Source organism: Staurois parvus, unplaced genomic scaffold (genome assembly GCF_062004578.1).
Source record: "Staurois parvus isolate SC_StPar_1 unplaced genomic scaffold, SC_StPar_1.0 ptg000574l, whole genome shotgun sequence".
Taxonomy (NCBI): domain Eukaryota; kingdom Metazoa; phylum Chordata; class Amphibia; order Anura; family Ranidae; genus Staurois; species Staurois parvus.
In genome coordinates this window covers 1,720,564-1,740,714 of record NW_028318370.1, presented here as the reverse complement: position 1 = coordinate 1,740,714, position 20,151 = coordinate 1,720,564, and the positions used below count along the sequence as shown (strand labels likewise).

The 20,151-nt window shown below is 43.6% G+C and overlaps 1 protein-coding gene and 1 long non-coding RNA gene across 2 annotated transcripts in view; one reads left to right on the top strand and one right to left on the bottom strand.

Moving 5' to 3' along the window:
• Positions 1-20,151, top strand: part of LOC149450441 (uncharacterized) — a gene marked incomplete at its 5' end in the record, with an annotated part of 316,412 nt that overhangs the window by 147,853 nt on the left and 148,408 nt on the right. The window lies entirely within an intron of this gene.
• On the bottom strand, positions 9,785-16,564 carry LOC149450442 (uncharacterized). Its single transcript, XR_016315249.1, has 3 exons — positions 16,453-16,564; positions 15,858-16,004; positions 9,785-9,917 (listed from the first exon to the last, which is right to left on the bottom strand). It is a non-coding gene; the product is annotated as an uncharacterized LOC149450442 (long non-coding RNA).

Sequence of the window (20,151 nt, the reverse complement as noted above, 5' to 3'; positions counted from 1 at the left end):
GCGACTTGAGAAGTCTATGGCACTTAAGTTGCATGAAAGTCTGATCAGAGAAGTGCAGGGACCTTTTTAAAAGTTGCTGTGAATTGAGTCGTATTGATTGGAACAGCCACAATTAAAATAAATGGATTTTCAATTGTCATGCAACTTTGTGTTATGTGAACTGGGGAAGGGTCCTTACAAATTAATACATATATTGTCTAAAAAGTGGTTTATTTGGATTTGGTTGAAAATTCTCTTTTGACAAAACTTAAACTTCAATTAATTTCTTGTCATTTCCCTGAGCATTGAATTGATCCACATGGCTTATAATAATTACAGATCAGGGTTGATTTTTACTCTCCCCCCTCTATCTGAATTTCAGTCCTACTTCTGGTCAACCATGATTCCTCACCAATCACAAAAAGAAAAGAAAAAAATCAATATACACTTTTTGGGATTTATGGTTTACCAAAGACATGTAGCAGAATACATTTTGATCTAAATTTATGAAGAAATTTGATTTTTAATTTTTTATTGTATAGGTTTTATAGCAGAAAGTAAAAAAACATTATTTTCAAAATAAAGCTCTATTTGTGTGAAAAAAATGATAGAAATTTTATTTGGGTACAGTGTTCTAGGACTGTGCAATTACAAGTTAAAGTAGCAAAGTGCTGAATAGCAAAAAAATGGCCTGGTTATGAAGGGGGTAAAACCTTCCAGAGCTGAAGGGGTTAAAACAATTTCTGGTGATCCTGCCAAAGGTCTTTACTAGAGCACTTCCTGTTAAGAGGTGACAACAATCTATACCCAGCTGTGCTCCTGTGTTGTGTGCATGTTAATTGGAGAGGCAGGGCAATGACATCACAATCTCTATATCATCCAACCAGATAACACTTTGTATTATCTCAAATGAATGCAAAGTGTTGAATGAATGCCACCCATGCCATGCAGGTGGCTTCCTATGCTGGAAGCTAGCGCCAATCATAGTGACCATCCCTACTACAGGGATTTCAAGGTATGGCACATACTATACATATTTACATTGGTTGAAGCTGGACCAATGTAACACCCTGCAGTAATACCGGTTGCAGGATGTTAGTTAAGCACAAGATAAGTGTTCTGCAGTACAGTTATTCAGACTCTATTGAAGAAAAGGCTGGTTGGACTTGTATGATGGTAGCAGGACTTATGCACTCAGATAAGGAGTGAACAGACTATTTTTCCCCAGGAGAGCTGGCAAAAGGGGCCAGGGCATATATTGAGAAGCCCCGGAACTTTACAGGAAAGAATTGGATGATGAGAAATGGCGGATGGGTGAGTGGAGATGGTCATGTGGGACTCTTGAGATCCTGAGCTGGATTGGGCCACTGAGCAGAGAAGTAAAGAAGGACTGGAGACTGCTGGTGTCACTGAAGTGTAGGACAGTCAATCCTGCTGGAAGGCGGATCATAGTGCAGTCATTGGAATTGCTCCTTGACATAGGGGGGCCCCCCCCACACAGAGATTGCCTCTTACACTACAAAGACAACAGATCAGGTGAGAGGTTGCCATACCCAGATCATTACAAGTTGCAAGTGATGGTGTTAAATTCCAGTTGTTCAATAGACATTACACTAGAGCTTATCACACTGAGGCCGAGACTGCTTAGCCCACTCTGTATTATGGTATACTACTTAGTGTCTCACTAAGATTCTGAAGCCACAGATGCCCTCTGTAGACAAGATTACATTAGTATCTAATTTCAAGTTCCTTCCAATTCCAAAAAGGAACCTGCTTCAGACTAGTTCACCATCTTTAGGGCTTCAACCTCTGCTGAAGTTAGCTTCTGCCCCTTTCTACAATCTTAGCCAATTCATGCCTTCATCCTGTGTGTTAAAGAGAGCGTAGAGGGAATCTGTCTGACTTTATCATCTTAAAGTGATTCTAAAGGCTTTTTTTTTTTTAAATAAAATACATGTCTATACTTACCTGCTTTGGGCAGTGGTTTTGCACAAAACAGCATTTACAACCACTAAGGAAATCTCGTTCTTACATAAGGAAGGATTTGAACCTTAATGTGCACCAACTAGGGCCCCATCAAGCCTGCAGAAGATTGGACACCCTTTACTTACAGTATAGATACAAAAAGGGGATACTATTGCTCATAAAGTATTCATCTCCAAAGTTAAACCCAGTTACCAGTGACTGAGAACCCAAAAGTAAGTTAGCCTTACATCTTGATACTTCCCTCCAGCTCACTTGGGGAGAGATCTCAGAAGCTGAGCGTTAGAGTGCAGAAAGCTAACAGGAGAGCCTTTGAAAGGATGTAGGACAGAATAAAATCTGAGTTTTCCACTTTGAGGAAAGTTGAGCACAGCCAAAACCTTGAATGGGAATAAAGTGGAGACCTATGTCAGTATGTGACCAGAACCATAGTTCCCTCCTGTAACAACCACCATGTTATACCTGAACTTAACCATATTTTTGGAACCAGGACTATGGAAACCATTGACTGTTTGATAATGTGTCACATTGTACAAAATGTTTTCAGCCTCTGATTTGTTCATTGGGGACTATCAGACAATAACCACACATCTGTGTGATGACTCACACCAAGTCAGACATAGATTATGCTTTAGACTGCCATCATAAGTGCTAGATTGTTAATGTTCTCTAAGAAAAATATGGTATAGCCAACACCTAGGGAGTTTGGATGGTACAAGCACTGCTGGTTGGGAATGAGTGGTGGTCTAGTGGAGGAAGGTCCAACTGCTTGGTGGCAATAGGAAAAGTTTCCCTGGTAACCTGGACTCCCATATCTCATGGGCCTCAGGTGTTCTGTGGACTAGGACTGGCAGCAGCTTCTCAGGAATGTGTAAGCATATGACATGGAATAGTTATCTTTAGGTGCATTACAGTTTGTATAATCCAGGAAATAGACTGGCTCATAATAGATGCATGGGCAGATTAAGGAGCGAGCCCAAGAGTTAACCAGTCAACTGTTACAGATATTTGGACCTAAAAGGTTGTTTGTACATTCTTCAAAGGGAACTGGCTGCTACTACAAGTGACAGCTCAATATCTGTGCTTGGGTCAGAAGAGGCCACTACATGTCACATTATAGTGCTCAGGCATACAGGCTAGAATTACATATTGTTGGAGGTTTTAATGATTAGCGACAATCAGGGGCAGACTGACCATTCGAACACTCGGGCACTGCCTGAGGGCCTGGGGTCAGTAGGGGGCCCCATGAAATGCCCCTGGTACCTTTATAGGCTTTTTTGGGTGTGCTTTGTGTGGGCAAGGACACAGGGGGCCCCCTGATCCCCTATTGCCCAGGGACCCCATGAGTTGTCAGTCCACCTCCAGCAACAACGATCACAAAAGCTATTACAGCACCTACTTACATCCTGAGTGGAGAGTGAGCTGTATTGCCATACTTGCACCTGGAAGGAACCTGAGAGGAGTAAGCGGTATTGCTGAAGAGAGGGTATACAGCATCTTCCCGTGACGAGATAGTATCCTTAAGGATTGTGGGGTGATCCTAAAAAGTTGGCCCTTGCGGTCACAGTTTGGAGGTAAGGGGGCATTTCTGCTATTTTGAGGATGTTACAAGAGTGGAGACCATCTGTTCACTTCCAAAAACACTAGTAGTGCAAGTGATGAAGATCAGATTAAAAAAAAAAAAAACGCAATGTCCAATAACATATGTGTGGTTGTTATTTTTTGAAATTATGATTGGTGCCAATCTTAATTAATGAAAACCAATTTGATTGCTTTCCCTTAGTCCTAAGGGATCACTTATATACATTTATCACATCATTAGTCCCCTATTTTGGGACGGGGGGGGGGAATTTGTATTAAGGGATTCAGAGTGTTGCAAACTATACGTGTGTTTCACTAGTTTTGCACTTGACTGGATCCAGATTGGATCAGAGCACTGTGGGTTTATTACATGTCAATTATATTTATTAAATTTTTGGTTTAGTGCTTCACCATTTAATTTCTTTATTATAGGCATTTATGGTGTGGTTTTAAATGCTTATAAAGTGCCTCAAAACTGCACATAGGGAATTTGGAAAGCATTTTTAACTCTTGTAAAAAGCCACTCTAATGCCCATACTAAAGCTATAGGAGCGTTTGGCAAGTTAGAAATTTAGTCAAGCGTGAACAAGCCTTAAGTGTTCCCAATCAGGTGTCCTCATGCTGGGTTATTTGCATCTTTGAGCTGTGGATTGAATACAGGTTCTGTTAATTGCAACTGGATTCTGTGCGTTTACTGCCACTGCACAGCACAACTGTAAGCAAGGGGGTGCTACAGACAAGCTTCCACTGATGTAAATAAGTGGCTTTTTTTAATACACACAGGCATGGCTCACTACTGTCACCATCAGGAAATGTGCCCCGAGACATGCTATGCAGCTACCAATGAAGTGTATGCATATCAGAGGCATCAACAGAACAAAAGAGTGAATTGGTGAAAAATTCAAATCATTTACGATACTCAGCACTTGTCACTTATTTTGGATTGCACATCTACCGTCAGCTTTAATCATTAAGCTACAAAACATTTTTAGATAAGATCTTCCAGTGGATAATGAACTGGAGGGTCCTTCTTACCAATTAGGTCTGCCTATATCAACTTAATAAAGACAACACTGAATGCGATGCACAGGATTTTTTTATTAAAGTATTGTTTGATTTTTTTGTATATTACATGATCTATGCACTTATTCAATTTTCCAAAAGTATTGAATTAAAGGGGAAGATAATCAACTCCAGACACTTCATGGGTTTTCAAGCTGTGCCACGCTACCGTCCTGCAAAAAGTCAAAGTAGAGATAAGTAGCTTTGATTTTACAATGTACTACTACAGATTAGTAAAGTATGTAGCCAAAACATTACTTTCATTGAGAGATGCTGTTTATTAAAAATCAAAAATCAGAACCAGTGGGTTAAGCTGCCCATTTATGCTTCTGACTGATCTTCAGTCAACAGCCTTGTCTCAATGAACTCTGAGAAAGTAGAAAATAATATCAAATACTTACAGTAATTTTCCATTCCTGGTGCCTATCCATGGGACCATACCTGTCATCTGTATGCTGCCATATAATATTCAGGGAAAAGCAAAAAATGTATTAAATACTCACCATTATTTCTTTCCTGGTGCCCATTAATGGCTGCATACAGAAGATAGGCATGTTATATGCAGGCACCAGTAAAATTACAAAAAAAAAAAAATTTGAATTTTCTTTAGTTTTGGATGGAATAGAGAATGGTTAAAAAAAAAAAAAAAAAATTCTTCCATTGGGGACATTTTGCTGACAGCTGAACAAGTGGAGCACTCCTCGCACTTATAAAGTTTTCCCACACTTCCCATTACATTTGAGACAGGAAGTAAAAGCAAATCTTTCCAAAGGGGATGCAGACAGCAAACAAACTGAAGTTGATTGTAAACTTTTAATAATCTGTAACTAAACTCATTTGCCATGTAGCTGGCCAACCCCTTATGTTATCAAGTCTTACTGTAATGATGCTATATCCTTTGATAACAAATTATGGAGAAATAATTTGGCAATAAATATGAAAACTGAGCTCTTCATTGCAACCTCTATGATGAACGAACAAGTGGAACAGACTTGGCCTCAAGGCAGAACCCTGGGGAACATCACTTGCAACTTTAGACCATTCCAAGGATGAGTCATTTATCACTGCTTTCTGGACAGTTTCCTATCCATGTACATACCGATGACAGTTTGGTCTGACAAGAATGGCCACCTGTATGGAATAGGTGACATAATTTTACATCATGATCTGGTCTTTATTGGACATTGAATGCACCACCCAATAAAGACAAAATCCTTGATGTAAAAGGATTCCCTCAAGCATTCTCTTCCATTCAAGCACCTTATGCAATCATTTTTTGGGCTTGCTTCCTCACACATCCTCTTTGGATAATCCTGGAAAGCTGGTTTTATTCCAAAGAGGAAGCCAGATAAGAAAATCGAGAGTGACCTATATCTGCATGGGGACAGAAATATTCCCTGCCAGTTCCCATTGCCTGACTTCCAAATTGGGTGCCTTTCAACCCTTGCTAATGCGAGTAATGATTCTATATTATTTTGATTTATAGAACTCAATACAAAACCCAAATACTACACAAGGATCTCCCCTGGGACTCTTAGCCTTCTCTTGTTCACTCTCTGCTTCAATGTTTCTCAGCCAGGGTTCATCCAAAAGGTTTCTAGGGGTTCCTTGAGCAATTTATACCTCTCAGATAGGTTTCCACTGACATGGATTTTTTTTAGCTTAAGGGGTTAATTCTTCCCATTGATCAGTTGTAAGGATTATACTTCCCACTGACCATCACACTAATGTATCATCCAGTGCACAGGGCAAAGATTGTGATGGGATATGGTAAAATGCCTATTCGGTTTCCTATTGTATACACATTTCTATACATATCTACTTTTATACTTTATATATTTTCATACAAAAAACATTTAGCAATATAATGTATATTTTCTGCCTGCTGGGCTTTGTGGTACTTTAGGAAATCCTTGCTCAAGAAAGGTCTGCTCACATGCACCAACCGCCTCCCATCGTGCGGATTTGAAGACAGACATACTTTTCTCTCTTTCTATAGAGACGACTTAGAAGAAGATCAAGCCTATACTCTGATGAAGATTGTTTTTGTGTGGAAATGACCAATAAAAGACTAATATAATGCTTATGCAGCGCTCACATGACTTTCATATACAAGCTCATTTTCTCATTATAATAAACTAGAAGTGTTCATAGACTGAACTTGTCAGCGTGAGTCTCTTCCAGTGTGTGCACATTCCAGAACTAGCTAGAATGATTACTTTGGACAGGAGCAGATAATCACTGTACATTTTAGTCCTTATCTAGTTCAAGATGACGAATTGTGTCCTCTCCCTTCCTTCATGATGTGCAAGCTTAGGGGATCCTTTGCCCAGCAGTCACTTGTCATAAGCACTGCTGCCGTCAATACTCCTGTCAGCCTTGTAACAGAAGGAAGGCACCCCCATCCCTACAGTAAACCATTGCACCCAGGGCAGCTGACCCTCCTGCCCACTGCCTGTCCCAGCTCTGCCTGCATTCATGGAATGCATGTACTGTATGTAAAAAACCTTGAGGCTTTACAACCACTTTAGAAAACCTTTTTGCTTCACATACTGTATACTTAGTTTTGGATAAAAGTGTGGAAAGATTAGAACCCCCGTTTGTGGTTTGCTGCTATATCCATGTCAGTTAAAGAGATGTCGAGTGGTTTTACTAGACAGATTTGTGTTTTTTTTATATAATATTTTTTTCTCACTTCCTAATATGGCTAGCTATTCCCTGTTCTAATAAAGAAAGCTTTTTTTATTTCACTCTACATTGTAGCAATCTCCTCAAAATAACAGCCATTAATGTCTAAACTGCTGGCAACAAAATTGAGTACACCCCTAAGTGAAAATCTCCAAATTGGGCCCAAAGTGTCACTATTATGTGCCCACCATTATTTTCCAGCACTGCCTTAACCCTCTTGGGCATGGAGTTCACTAGAGCTTCACAGGTTGCCACTGGAGTCCTCTTCCACTCCTCCATGACAACATCAGAGCTCGTAGATGTAGAGACCTTGCACTCCTCCACCTTCCATTCGAGGGTGCCCCACAGATGCTCAATAGGGTTTAGGTCTGGAGACATGCTAAAGAAGCTGAGGGTAAAGGTGACTGACTGGCCAAGCAAGGCAGTGGTAGTCTTTGAGGCATGTTTAGGGTAGTTATGTTGGAATACTACCCTGTGGCCCAGTCTCTGAAGGGAGGGGATCGTGCTCTGCTTCAGTATGTCACAGTACATGTTGGCATTCATGGTTCCGTCAATGAACTGTAGCTCCCGAGTGCTGGTAGCACTCATGCAGCCTCAGACCATGACACTCCCACCACCATGCTTGACTGTAGGCAAGGCACACTTGTCTGTACTCCTTACCTGGTTGCCGCCACATGCTTGAGACCAAGATAAACTTATTTGGTTCAGTTGGTGTCATCAAACCACAGGACATTGCAGGCTAAGGACATGGATTACTGGAACAAACAGTTTACTGAAGACAAGCAGACTTTGTGTATGATCTTTATAAGAGGCTTCCTTCTGGACCGACAGCCATGCAGACCAATTTGATGCAGTGTGTGGTGTATGGTCTAAGCATAGACAGGCTGACCCCCCACCCCTTCAACCTCTGCAGCAATGCTGGCAGCACTCATACGTCGATTTCCCAAAGACAACCTCTGGATATGACGCTGAGCATGTGCACTCAACTTCTTTAGTGGACCATGGTGAGGCCTGTTCTGAGTGGAACCTGTCCTGTTAAACCGCTGTACAGTCTTGGCCACCGTGCTGCAGCTCAGTTTCAGAGCAACAATTCTTTTCAGATCCTCAGTTCTTTGCCATGGGGTGCCATGTTGAACTTCCAGTGACCAGTATGAGTGATACCAAATTTAACACCTGCTCCCCATTCACACCTGAGACCTTGTAACACTAACAAGTCACATGATCTTTGGGAGGGAAAATGGCTAATTGGGCCAAATTTGGACATTCACTTAGGGGTGGACTCACTTTTGTTGCCAGCAGTTTAGACATTAATGGCTGTCTGGGGTTTTGAGGGAACTAACATTTACACAGTTATTACAAGCTGTACACTCACTTAACACTGAAGAAATGACACTTTGCTACAATGTAGTCACAAAGAAAAAAATATTTACAAAAATTGGTGTACTCACTTCTGGGAGATACTGAGTACCTGCTACATTTTAGGCTTAAAGTTTTTATTGGTAGTGTGCAAGGCATGTGCACCCTTTTTATTTTATAGTTCCATACTGGCCTACCCCAGTCCCTAGGGGTCTGCACAGCACTGCCTTATTGGACTGAATACTAAAGTTTTATGAAGATCCGTCCACATATGCCATATCTGGCCCTTTGAGCGCATGAGGTTTCTTTTTGGTGAAAATAGAAGAAGTCTATGGCTCAGTGCAGCTATCCTGCAGGAAAGCCACAGGTGCACTGTGATGCACCCATGGATCAGCGTAAAAGCAGCCTAACCCTTTTTTGCAAATATGCCCATTGCAAAAGTGCAGTGTATGTGATGTTTAATACACTGACCCTTTCCTCTTCCAGCTTCTGCTGGCACCACTGTCCAAGCTGCAAGAAAGTTCCCAGGAGAAGAGCACTTGTCATCACTCCACCAGGAGTCGGCGCTACAGAGGAAGCATCGGTTTATGCGGTTTCTGCTCCATCTGTAGCCACCTGTTTCTTTTGTGGTCGGTGCCAGCTCCATGCTTTCTGATGCTCTGGGATGGTAGTAATCAACCCATCGATTGCAATCTGGGCTTGCCAACCCACGATCCCAGAGCATGGGCATGGCTCCCCTGGTTTGAGGTCTCTGGTCACATAAGAGGGCTCCACAGGCCATGGGTTGAATACTCCTGCCCTACACTAACTGATAGAGGGACCACTCAAGCTTGAAGCAGAAAAGAGCGGCTGAAATGGCCAGAGGAATAGGGCAATATACAGGGGTGGGGGGGGGGGGGGGGGAATTGCAAGGATATAGGTCATCTAATCCCAGAGTTAAAACTTTAAACCCCTACAACTCTGGTTCTATTACTTTGCACACTCAGCAAACAGCTGGCAGACGTGAAGTTTAGCTTGCCATTTCCACCCATTACTGCTAAGTGAATGCATAAAATATTTCATTTGTAAAAATATAATCATTACAAGTTAAACAAGTATTAATATCTCAAGGGGTGCAGGGGTCACCTTATTCTGTGGGGAGAAGCAGCATGGGACATTAGGATTGCTGGAGTCGAAGCAGCAGCCTTTGGATTGGCATTCGGTCGCACTGATCCCCGAGTAGCCGCAGTCTTGCCTTTGGTTGGAAGACACTGAGCACTGAGCGTTATCTGGTAGATAGATGACACCAATCACATAATAGATCAGACAGAGTTCACTTGTACTGCCTATATATCCATAAACTGCGCACTTGACAGACAAAATACATGGATGATCAAATACAATGTTATTTGTCTTTATTCTCAACGTTTATACACAATTTATATGCATTTTTAAAGCTCATTACCAGCTGTATAATGTAGCTCCCTCCTATCTAGGTTGTTAGGATAGGTAAATTCAATTCATTTTGGCGCCTCTAATCATTGGGACAGATGTTAATTTCTTTGGGCTGTTCTAGATCTCAGAGGCTGCAGGTTTGATTGCTACCTCATGCCTTCTAGAGGCTTCTGGAACATAGGGGGCTGGGAGAGTCAAATGAGCAGCTCTAATTCTGCTGCATCCAATCCATGGGGAGGGGTGCCCAGTAGGTGGCTGGAGGACAACAAATAGCCCTGTTCTTTTGCTGCTAGACAAGTTCCTTGCCTCAGGGGCCTGTTGCCCCCTTTGAGACAGCTTGCTGAATTTGCAGTCCCAGCTGTGGCAGAGCTGGGGGGGGGGGGCTATTTCTAATCAACTTTGAAGCCAACTAAGCAGGGCTGGATCTACCCTGTGATGTGGGGGTGCAGTGTAAAAAAAAAAACAAAAAAAAAAAAAAACAGTATAGTGCCAGGCTAGGGCAGTAAAAGTATGCGATTAGAGTGGTACTGTGGCAGGTTAGGGTAGCATAATTGCAGTATAGTGACAGGTTAGGGTTGGCTGGAGGGAGTGGGGGCACAACCAAAATCAGGGGGGGGGGGGCATAGTCCATCCCAGCAGCCTGCTAGATTCAGCCACGTAACTAAGCAATTTCACCTAAGGATCTGGTCTGAAGAGCTTACTAAAAAAAGAGTGCCTGGTGGAAGTTGGAAAGCATGTAGGTGCCCCGTGGCATTGCGAGTATTAACCTCCCCCTCACTTAGGCGAGTCTGGCGGAAACTAGGAACTCGGCAGTTGTCCTGGGACAGAGATGTCCGTTTTTTGTAACTCCTTTACTCAGTTTCTTCCAGAGCCTCTGGGCATTCCCCCCAGCCCCAGTTCTTACGTTCCCATCAAGAGCAGTAATGTCATACAAATCTGCCAAGGTATGAACAGGTACAGAGATAACAGTGCAAATCTTGGAAGCCCATCACCCAGTTTCAACCAACCATGAAAGGCACTTACTTGCAAAAAAGGTTCATGCACAGACAGGCCTGATAACCATAGGAAAACCCCTAGGGCCTAAACACAGTAAGGCCCATACCAAATTCATAGCAAAGTATGAATTAAGGAATATAATTAACCACCTCAGATTTGGGTTGGCCTACTGTAGTGGTGTTGTAGTCAAGTCATACAAAACATTTTGGACCTTGTGGAATTTTTGGGGACATCCATGTGATTATGAAAGTAGTCAGCTGGTTCTGCTAGACAGCACCAATGGAGAGGGCAGTTTGGGTAGATTCTATGAGGGGTCAAATAAATCCTAAGTAGAATTTTGAACTGAATTAATTTCTGGAAGAGATATTCCCATGTCCTCACCATCCTTCTCCAGCAACTCTGTATCACGCCTTGGGAGAGGTTAAGGTCCTTCTGGTTGGCAAAGTAGGCTGTAAATCTTTGTGTACTACTTTTGACGGGTAAGTGTCAGCAGTAGCTCGTTTTGAGATGGCTCTTACAGGGTTTCAGTTATGACCATTCCTTTTAACCTTAGGTATAGACTGTTTAAAGAAGCCTCCAGGCTGGAGCTGGAGAGGGAAGGAAAGGAAACTGGCAAGAGGGATCTCCATTACCCTGCAGTCTGGAGAAGACAGCCTGCCTAGCCTGGGTAGACTAGCACAGCAAAAGGTCTGGAATCAGTCTCATCCAAAGCAGGGCCCATGAGGGAGAGGGCTGCCAGATGCAATATCCAGCAAGCTCTAGGACAGTGTCACAGCTTCTTAAATCTTTCTAAGGCAGCTAGGTAGGCTGGTAGTAGCCCAACGTACAAAGTTAGCAGCACCGAGGAAGCCGGAATCTGGAGTGAAATGTGTATAGGTGGAAGATGCTGAGCCCTAGAAGTTTTGAACTGATGACCATCTGGGAGAGCAGGGTGGTGAGCCATGTAATTAAATTATACCTTATATGCTGGCTTGTTTTACATTTTAGAGTAAACTGGAGGATTGTATACTGTGGTGGTGCCAGGAGAAGAGCTGGAAGACCAGAGGGTGTACACAAGTCTGCACTCATGTTAAGTTCATAAAGTGAGACAAAAAAGAAACAAGAAATCTCTCCATATAGCAGCAGACCATCAGTAGATGGGATCCAACTAAGCAATGCATCATAATACTGTAGTCAGACATGCTACCAGCACATCCATTTGAAGTTTCCCCTTTGATGTTTTTACGGTGGTGGAGGAGTACTGTGGATGTTCTGGAGGAGTTTTCGCAACTAATTGGTCTAGGTGTGTTTCCACATATGCAGTCCATAGTCAGCGTATAGAGGTATCAAGACCACACAGACAGCCAACTTTCTGCAACATCTAATGCGATATTTGACCTACCATTCAAGGTGATCAATTATCTGTGGTGAGTGGGGCTCTGGAGGGGGAGCACTACGCACAGAGAAATGCTATGGATAAGAAGATTACCCATTGTATCACTTAGTATTCACATTTGATACCGATGGGGATTTTTTTGGACCCGTCATATGTTTGCACAGTTATTGGACACACCATATAAATCCACTGTACACAGTTTGATCGCATTGTATATTTGCCATTTTTTGCACTATTGTCATTTGAGAATGTTTAATATACATATTGGTTTGTGTTTTGTCAGTCCATAGAGCAATGAAGTATGTACACATTTGTAGGGACCCTTTGTTTTGGTAGAGGCAGCGCACCAACTTTTATGTTTGAAGCTTCAATATAAGCTTACCTGCAAGTAAAAATATACAAAGTGACCTTACTACCACTTTGAAGTAACAACTGCTGAACCTTAAAGTAAGGAACATAGTCAGCATGCTGAGCCCCCAACCCAAAAAATTACACCCCGCTACTTAATTGGCAAGACTGTTCTTGGCTCTTGCCTGCACAGCCACGTCATACTGTACATTCATAGGAACAGTGGCAGAGGGACTGTATTGCACAAATACACTGTCACCACACTTGTAGTTCATGGATACTTCCTCCAGCTTATTAGCTGGGGATGGAGGAAGAACCTGCAAGAGCCAGCACATTGTACCTATGATTCACTGATTTTTGGTTCAATGCTTTGCAGGTTCAAAATAAAATTAACATAGATTTTTGCAATATTGGTGCATATTATTATTATTATTATTATACAGTATTTATAAAGCGCCAATAGTTCGCTCAACGCTGTACATTACAAAGGGAGACAGAACATGTGACAGAACAATACCAATACAATGCAAAACATGAGGGGATCAAGGGCCCTGCTCTTTCGAGCTTACAATCTAGGAGGGAGGGGGTGGTGGCACAGGAGGAGATAGCTGTGGGGGATGGAGTGGTAGGAAGAGTGGAGGAGGTCGGCAAGTTAGCAGGGGGTGGGGTAGGCTTCCCTGAAGAGATGGGTTTTCAGGGTGCGCCTAAAGGAGAGGAGAGTAGGTGATAATCTGATGGGTTGGGGCAGGGAGTTCCAGAGGATGGGTGACACCCTGGAGAAGTCCTGGAGGCGGGCATGGGAGGAGGAGACCAGGGAACTAGAGAGAAGGAGGTCTTGTGAGGAGCGGAGTGTGCGTGCTGGGCGGTACTTGGATATTAGGTCAGAGATGTAGTACGGGGCAGTATGGTGGACAGCTTTGTATGTCAGCGTTAGGATTTTGAATTTGATCCGTTGCGCAATCGGAAGCCAGTGGAGGGATTGGCAGAGGGGGGTGGCGGAGACAGAGCGGTTGGAAAGGTGAATGAGTCTGGCAGCCGTGTTCAGGATCGACTGAAGAGGGGATAGCCAGCGGCGAGGCAGGCCAGTGAGGAGGGAGTTGCAGTAGTCGAGTCGTGATATGATGAGGGAGTGGATGAGCTGTTTAGTGGTTTCTGGGGTAAGGAACGTGCGGATTTTGGCGATGTTGCGGAGGTGGAGTCTGCACGAGTTTGTTAAAGATTGGACTTGGGGCTGGAAGGATAGGTTGGAGTCCAGAATGACACCCAGTACTCTGGCCTGCGGGGCGGGTTTGATGGTAGCGTTGTTGGATGTGACGGAGAAATCAATGGGGGGTGGTGTCCGGGCTGGGGGGGGGAAGACAAGAAACTCGGTTTTGGAGAGGTTCAATTTAAGGAAGTGGAGTGACATCCAGTCTGATATGTCGCTCAGTAGGTGTGTGATTCGGGCTGAGACCAAGGGGGTGAGGTGGGGGGTTGAGAGATAGATTTGTGTGTCGTCGGCATAGAGGTGGTAGTTGAAGCCGTGAGAGTGTATGAGTTGGCCAAGGGAGGAGGTATAGATGGAGAAGAGAAGGGGCCCGAGGACAGAGCCTTGAGGGACCCCAACAGAGAGGGGGAGTGAGGGGGAGGTGGTAGCATTATAGGTAACGCTGAAGGAGCGTTGTGACAGGTAGGATGAGAGCCAGGAGAGAGCAGAATCTGAGGCCGAGGGAGTGTAGTTTTTTTGAGGAGGAGGGGGTGGTCGACTGTGTCGAAGGCCGCAGAGAGGTCAAGGAGTAGGAGCACTGAGTAGTGTCCAATAGCTTTGGCGGTTAGCAGGTCGTTGGAGAGTTTGAGTAAGGCAGTTTCGGTGGAGTGTAGGGGACGGAAGCCGGACTGTAGGGGATCGAGGAGGTTGTTGTCGTTGAGGTGAGAGCATAGGCGGGTGTAGACTAGGCGCTCGAGGAGTTTAGATGTAAATGGGAGCAGGGAGATGGGTCTGAGGTTATTCGGGTCATTGGGGTCCAGGGAGGGCTTTTTAAGTATGGGGGTGATGTGTGCATGTTTCAGAGGGGAGGGGAAAGTGCCTGAGGAGAGGGAGAGATTGAAGATGTGGGTGAGGGAGCGTAGGATGGAGGAGGAGGAAGGTCGTAGGAGTTGTGAGGGGATAGGGTCGAGGGGGCAGGTGGTGAGGCGGGCATCAGAGAGGATCTTGGAGACTTCCTCGATGGCAGTAAGGTCAAAGGTGCGGAGTGTTGGGGGAGCTTCAGTATGAGGGATGTAGGGTGGGGTGGAAGAGGAGGTCAGAGCAGTGGTGGGGCCGTGGGAGAGGGATGATGAGGGGGTAGCTGAGTGAGGGTGAAGGGGGTTGGAGAAAGTTTGAGCAGCGACGAAGTCCCTGCGGGTTATGTCGAGGGGGAGGAGGGATAAGGGGGTAGCTGTGTGAGAGGGGACAGGTTGAGAGGGCGTGTGAGTTGCGGCGATGTCCTTGCGAATTGTGTCAATTTTGTTTTTGAAGTGATTGGCAATCTCAAGGGCAGTGAGTGAGGTGCTGGGTGGAGGTGGGGGTGGAGAGAGTAGAGAGTTGAAGGCAGAGAAGAGTCGGCGAGGATTGGAGGAGAGGGCCTTGATGAGGGTCAAGAAGTAGGCCTGTTTGGCAGCATGGAGGGAGGAGGTGTAGGTGCGGAAGGCAGATTTGTAGCGGGTGAAGGCTTGTTTGGATTTGGTTTTGCGCCATAGTCGCTCTAGGGCACGACTTTGTCGTTTGAGGGTTTTGGTGTGATCAGTCTGCCAGGGCTGGAGCGGTCGGGGTCTGATGTTGCGTGTGGTTAAAGGCGCTAGTGAGTCAAGGGCTGTTGAGAGCGCATTGTTGTAGGCAGTCAAAGCAAAGTCGGGGCAGGATATTTTTGCAAACATAGAATTCTCCTTTAAACTGTCAGCAGTGCAAAAAAAGTAGAGGCGTTGCTAGTCTAGCCACAGCAGGCATGGATGGTGGGCAAGTCTTCCCTGATAACTTTTACATAGTGTTAAGATGATTTTGCCAAGATTATGTAAATCAAGCAGTAGTGCACTGTACCTTGAGCTAGAGAGTAGAAGCACCAGTTCACCCCAGGGATGCTGGAATCAAAGCAACAGTTCTTGCTGGCACATTGTGATGCGCTAATCCCAGGATACCCACAGTTCCTCCTCTGATAGGGAGAGCCACCACACTCCTGGGTGTTATCTAAAGGCAAAACATAAATAGCTGGGCTGCCAAACATTTTAACACTTCAAAGATTTGTTATAAAGTCTAAGGGGTACATGGCATATTGAAGAACAGGGCCTGTAAGCACAGATGGTGGTGAAAAGGAAAAGTATGGAAGGTCATCACGAAGAGTTAACTCAGCAATGGATTTAGTTAAAGGAATGTAGTTAGTATGGGTAACCCTGAATTGGTGGAAATGTTATAGCAGCCCAGGATACCCACAGTTCCCTCTGATTGGGCGAGCCATAACACGCCTGGACTTTAGCTGAAGGCAAATGAAGTAAATAAAGATGGTAATAGCCAGGCAGCCAATAGCTTTACAACTGAGATCTACTATAAGGGTATAGGTGTTCATGGTTCTAGCCATGTACAGTATATTATGATTTATCATCAAATCAATTATAGGACGTTTAATATTGCATCTTACTTTGGGCTTTTGGAGAGAAGCACCATTTAACCCCAGGAACAGATGAGTTGAAACAGCATCCCATAGAATAGCACTCCCTGTCTGTAATTCCTGGATAGCCACAGTCTGTTCTGTTAGCTGGACTCGCACAGCACTGAGCCTCATCTGTAGAGAAAAAGTGGAAATAAGAAGAGATTATTAGACTATTGGGAAGGGAAGAAATGGGACAGTAGGGTAGAAGTGTAGAGATGGGTGTGGGTTATCAAACTGTCATAGATCTTCCGTGTTGCCAAAGTCAACAGCCAGCAACAATCAGGAATGGTGTTGTAGAAAGTCCCGACAGGCAGAGCAACAGCAAATAAAAAATGCATTACCAAATCAATGGGTAAATGCATAGTTGGACAACATTAGCTGTTAACGGCAACAGCACTGTGATTAGCTAGTCATGTTGAGGCAGACATACATGGTGGGCAAACCTTCTCTGCTTACCATTTCTTCTTAAAGTGTCCGTGGCTTGGCAAGACACCCTTGGCTTGTAAACCAAGCAGTTTAGAGAACAGGACCAATTGTGGTTTCGAGTAACACTAACATTTTTTGTTCTCGCTTGAGTGACACACAAGGCTCACTGTGATTCGCTTGCATGGGGCCCACAAGGATTCCTGAGGCTGCCAAGTGGAAACCTCCAAGACCTTGCCTCTGACACCATGGGAGAAACCAAGAACTCCATATTTAGCCTGTTCTAGCTGTGAAGTACAATCCCAACTAGGCCATGCCCAAGAGTAGATCTCCATTGGTACAGAACACCATACCAGACTCCTTAGGAAGGAAGTTTACAGCCATAATGTGACAAACCATACAGGATTATGGCAGCACCCTGCCTGAACAAAAAGTACAACAGTCCTTAAATTACAGGGATGAAGGGAAAGATTAGGCCCACACCCTAGCAGTGGGTAGAATATGGTAATTGAATTCCTCCTTTGGAGGAATGCAATCTGTTACCTCACCAGTCCATATGAGCTCCCCCTTCCAGGAGAAGTATGTTGAGTTGGCTCCCAATTACACTGGAATTCCCAGATGGGCCCTAGATAAGATCTGATACTCTTCCTCACCAGGCTGAAGGTCTCACACACACACACACACACACACACACACTAACTAAAAGCATTCCTCATGCTTCCCACCAATCCTTTCTAAATAACCAAAGGAACACTAATAACCAGAGCAAGGTTGCCAAGCAAACTAGAACAGGGTACCACCTTAAAGGACTAACCCAGTCACTGCCTAAATTACACTTACCACCACTCATTGTGGTGTCTACAATAACTGCAACAGGGATCCATCTATATAGACATCACATCCTGCATTCCTTTATATCAGCACTGTACCTTGTGCCTGAGAGTAGAAGCACCAATTCACACCGGGGAAACTGGAATCATAACAGCAGTCTCTCCTGGCACATTCGGATGCACTGATTCCTGGGTAGCCACAGTTCCTTCTCAGGTAAGGAGACCTGCCACACTCTTGCTTTTCCTCTGTGAAAGTAAAAAATGAAATTCTATATATACACACACACATACACACAGTAGATACGGATACATTGCAGTGTTTTAAAATATTGGTTATTGGACATGGCTTTTAGTGTGACAAAAAGCTTACGGCTGGTTTGCCAGCTGTTTGTTGCATGAAAAACACATTGCTGAAATTAGGGAAACCGCGCAAATGTGTCCAGATCAAAAGCTGAAAATAAACGGATACAAAATATAAAACAAAGCTGAATATCAAATATAAAAAACAAAGTCCATAAAGTGCATCTGCTAAAATAATGTATTGGGTTAGGACATATGTATGAATATGATCACCAATTAATGGTGTTTGTGCAATAATAAACAAATTCATAATTTTACACAGTTCACTGTTATGTGAAAACATGGTTTACAGCTTTTCATTGGAATTCACTTTAAATGGCACTCCAATGCACCATGCAATCAAAGCCCAGTGTAAATGTGCTGCAAGGAATCACAATTCAAAGAACCATCTGTGCTTTGTGGTACATTAAGAAAAAAAAAAAAGGTACATGTCTTGTGTGCTGTGGTGTGTTGGCAGGCAATGCACCATAAAACACTCTGGTGAGCTGAGCCTACATATTTTCACTGAAAGCACCAATCTACAGACATTAGATCATGTGAGCAGTTCAGAAGTGACACTATATAGTTATCGGGGTTTAAAAAGTAAGCTCTTTGTAGTCAAATAGTAAGATATGTTACAAAATTTGTCCAAATGGAGTTTTAGCTTCCAGGGTAGAAATGTTCAAAGTCCAGCTCCAGCCAAGACTTTAAAGTTTTGAATGGAGCAGGGTATGGTCAGAGTCTATTAAGTGTTCCTACTGGAGAGAATTACTCACTTCCTGTCAGGACAGCAGGGACATGGGGGGAAAGTTCTGACAACTTTTGCAGTCTATGCCCTCCTTTCCCTTTGACACAATACCTTTAACATTTGAATGGAAGCACCATTTAACGCCAGGAATACTTGAATCATAGCAGCATCCTCGAGAGTTACATTCGGTGGAGCTGATGCCAGGATATCCACAGTCTGTTCTGTTTTCTGGATTAACAGAGCATTGGACCTCATCTGTGTTATGAAGGATAACGTGAGAAAACATGTACATAAGCTTAGTTCCAAAACTCTAGCATGCAGGTTATCCACCCTCACCAGTAGTACATGTATTGTGGATGTTGTCAAAAGACCATCTAACTAAAATAGTTTTCTGAAAATACCTTCTCAAAACATGTCTTAACAAGACCTGAGGACCAGTTTGAATACTTATGGTCTAGACCAGCCATTCTCAACCAGGGTTCCTCAGAGGTTGCTAAGGATTCCTTGAGCAAAGATGGATTAACCTTCCATCTAATGGTGCCTACATTGTTCCAGAGCCAACATCAATTTGCAAAGCTAGCAGCATAACACCAATGTTTTGTAACTGTCTGAAGGGTTGGCATTCTTTCCACTGAGCACCACTATTGGGGGGATATTGTTCTAACCAACTCCAAATGTGAAGGGCATTCTTCCTTCGTGACCATAATGTAGGGAGGCCTTTTTCCCCACTGACCCCTAATGAAAGTTTATTCTTCCCACTGATCAATATTATGAACATTCTTCCTCTCCCTGACCACCAGTGTATGGGGGGCTCTCCCCTAAAAGAACACCAATAAAAGGGTACTCTGCTACCAATGTAAGGGGGCCTTTCTACCACTGAAGAACAATGTATGAGCTATTCTCCCATGAACCACCAATATATGGGAAGGGATAACTCCCTATTGTTTATTTTTGATAAAGGCTGGTTACACAGTAAATGTCTGTCTTCCTATAGATGGCAAAGGTTCTTAAGTGCAATATACGATTTGCTCTTTACAAGTGAGAACAGCCAAACTAAAAATATATCCTTTTTTTGCCTTTTAAGGTCTTTAATTTCTGCTCATGAATTGGCCAAGCTATTCAGCTGAGGATTGATTAGGAAGGAGTTTTCATTTTACTGAAATGCAGGCATTATTGCAAGATTTTGATGAAAAGGTCACCATTATAGTAAAATGCATTGCCATCAATGAGGAAGGCAAATTAAAATGTTTATTGGTTTTGAAGCTAGAATTAGCTTTTGTAGCCATCAAGGGCCATTATGCTCATTACAACTGTCCTGGACTTGTCAAAATATCATGGGCTAATAAA